General features: G+C 35.6%; 2 long non-coding RNA genes across 2 annotated transcripts; one reads left to right on the top strand and one right to left on the bottom strand.

Annotated features, from left to right (window-relative positions):
- Positions 1-572: 572 nt before the first annotated feature.
- Positions 573-2,292, top strand: LOC129724746 (uncharacterized). The gene is made up of 2 exons (XR_008727958.1): positions 573-1,147; positions 1,207-2,292. It is a non-coding gene; the product is annotated as an uncharacterized LOC129724746 (long non-coding RNA).
- On the bottom strand, positions 2,001-2,404 carry LOC129724745 (uncharacterized). Its single transcript, XR_008727957.1, has 2 exons — positions 2,228-2,404; positions 2,001-2,154 (listed from the first exon to the last, which is right to left on the bottom strand). It is a non-coding gene; the product is annotated as an uncharacterized LOC129724745 (long non-coding RNA).
- Between the last annotated feature and the right edge of the window lie 391 nt (positions 2,405-2,795).

Consider the following 2,795-nt stretch of genomic DNA (forward strand, 5'->3'; position numbering starts at 1 on the left):
GGTCAAACGATTACAAAGCTGCGAAATCGGCTCCAAGGACCCCACCTAGAAATGTTCCTAATCTAACAGTCGATAGGAGAGGATGCATGATTCCACTGACGGCACCTACTCACGTCACAGGGTGTCTAGGGCCATTCACTGTCATTCGAATGTTTAGCATTTTTGAAATAAATGTTTCTTTTCTCGCTTTCCAGACGTTAACAAGTAAATTTATATGGTGGTTCCTATTTATTGATTCGTTTGCCTAATGTTTAGGATATAGGATTCGATCACTTAAATCTAGTGGAAAGTTTTTCGTACAGCAAAATCACTTGCAAACGAATGCGCAATTACAAAACTGAAGAACTAATTGAATCGGAAAAATGCTTCCTCGAAGATTCATAAAGAATTAGGCTAATTGAACTAATAAATATATTAAATAATGTGATTTCAAACTGAATAGCCAAAAAGTCTCTTAAAGAAAGTTTTAATATGTTGTAGAATTGTACAATATTTTTTGCTGCACAAAAGCAAAGTTTAGGTGTTACACTATTTTACAATGAATTTGCAGCAGAGATTCGATCATAGTTCGTACATCGAAATCAAGAGGTAGGCCACGAAATATTTCTAGAGCTTTCTGCCAGATTTGTCAGTAAAATCTAGAGATCAAGTTTATTGGTAACTGACTGTTGGTCAGCACTAACATTTTATTTTTGAACGTAGGACTCACGCAATCAGATAATCGATTATCTCGATAAATCGAATATCTTGCGTAAGCTAATCGCGTCCGATTAGCGGACACGAACAAAATAATCGTATAGCAATTAATCGATTAGTTGAAAAAATCGGACATCACTATTCCCGATGTAATATATACTTCTATTGATACAGAAGAAGATAACAATCAATAGAATGAAAGAAACGTAGAGCATCAACATAATTTGGCTACTGCGACATTTGTGAACACTGATCCTTCGAAAGGAAGTCCTAGCGTGTCTCAAGATCATGCCCTTGATCAAGGTTTTGATATTGCTCTTTGCATTCAAAATAAAAGACCGGCGCTGTTCAGCTCAACGATAGATTCGTCGGCAAATGCTTGCAAATTAATTAACGTATGTAAATGTTACCGACAATCAGTTTGTGAAACACATTACATTACGCCACCATTGTAAGGTTTATGAAATGTGCAGTGCATCACAATGTATCTAACTTGTTTTTAAATTTCAGCAAAAAGTGTTCGACAGAACATCTCAATACTTCAGATGCCATTGTTACGGACCCACAATATGTTTTCTACATTGATGTAGGAACACAAACTGACGCTCACCTGGAGGGAGATTTCAATCGAATGAGAAAAGCATTGGATCAAGCGCGGAATCATTCTCAACAACAAGAAAATATACATCAACAGCAAAAGAAAAACCTCGCCATTGCTCGAGAAGAAACACAGTTTGCAATTTCATCACTTGAAAAAGGTGATAAGAAATGCATTATTAATATTTCACACTTTCACAGGACTGAGTAGTGGGCTGGTACTAAAAAAATTATATGGTAAGTTGAAAAACGATATATTTATTGGTGAAGGGATTGATAGAGAAAGAATATTTATTCTTACTCTGCGAAAGCTTCGTCTCAATGAACCTTTTTCAACGTTGGGCTATATTTACAATTTAAGTCCTACAACAATATCGACATACTTCTACGAAACGATTCAGAGCATATTTCCTCTCATGAAAGGTTTGGTGAAGTTCCCGGAAAGATCTGTTCTTCGCAAACATATGCCACTTTCCTTTTTGAAAAAGTATGGAACATCAGTTACTATAATAATTGATTGTTTCGAAATTAATATAGAGTCGCCAAGTTCCCAGGAAATGGTTGCCAATGCAAACATTTACTCTAGTTATAAAAATCATAATACAATGAAAGTACTTGTTGGAATCAGTGCCGCCGGAACCGTAATATTTATGTCTGAAGCTTTTGGAGGTCGTATATCTGATAAAGAAATCTTAAAACAATCGGGATTTTTAGATCAGCTCCAAGAAGGAGATTTTATATTAGCGGATAGAGGATTTCTTATTGATGAAGTAGTAATGAATGTGAAAGCTTCTGTGTCCCTGTGTTGCCTCCAAAGAGTTATCTGCACTAAGAACTCATGTTGAGAGATTGATTGGAGTCCTGCGGCAAAAATTTTTAATTTTAACTGAAACGATTCCAATGTCGCAGTTACACCGATGGAACGATGACTCACCAGCTATCGATCAAATTCTGCAAATAACGGCTGCTATGACAAACCTTTGTCCTTCAGTTGTACTCTAGACATTTAAAAATATTTTGATTAACTTGTATATATATATATATTGCGCACTTCCCACCAAAATGGACTGCACAGTTTGAAAGTGCAACAACAAAGAAGTGTGCATCAAAGTGCTCATTGACACTTATGAATTCGTTTTCGCGCAGGTCTACACTGTTCCCGGAGTTACAGGGTAAAAAGTGTAACACGAGTGTAGCTACACCGCCAAAACGAATTTACCATCACTCACCATACTTTTTGACAGCTTGCTTTCATTTGTGTGCGGCAGTGCTGCCAAAATACATTATTAAAAAAAAAAATTATAAAAATATTGGAAATTTAAAAAAAATTGCTCGTAGTTGTAATAATTTATTCATGTACGGACATCTAATAAATGTTACGCAATACATTCAATAAATTCCACTTTTGATTGAACACTTAAAAAATTAGTAAGAGTTTGATTCAATCAGATTCCGAAGGAGGTATATTAGTGTTACTCAATCTTTTCTGGCAACAACAATGC

Source organism: Wyeomyia smithii, chromosome 2 (assembly GCF_029784165.1).
Source record: "Wyeomyia smithii strain HCP4-BCI-WySm-NY-G18 chromosome 2, ASM2978416v1, whole genome shotgun sequence".
NCBI lineage: Eukaryota > Metazoa > Arthropoda > Insecta > Diptera > Culicidae > Wyeomyia > Wyeomyia smithii.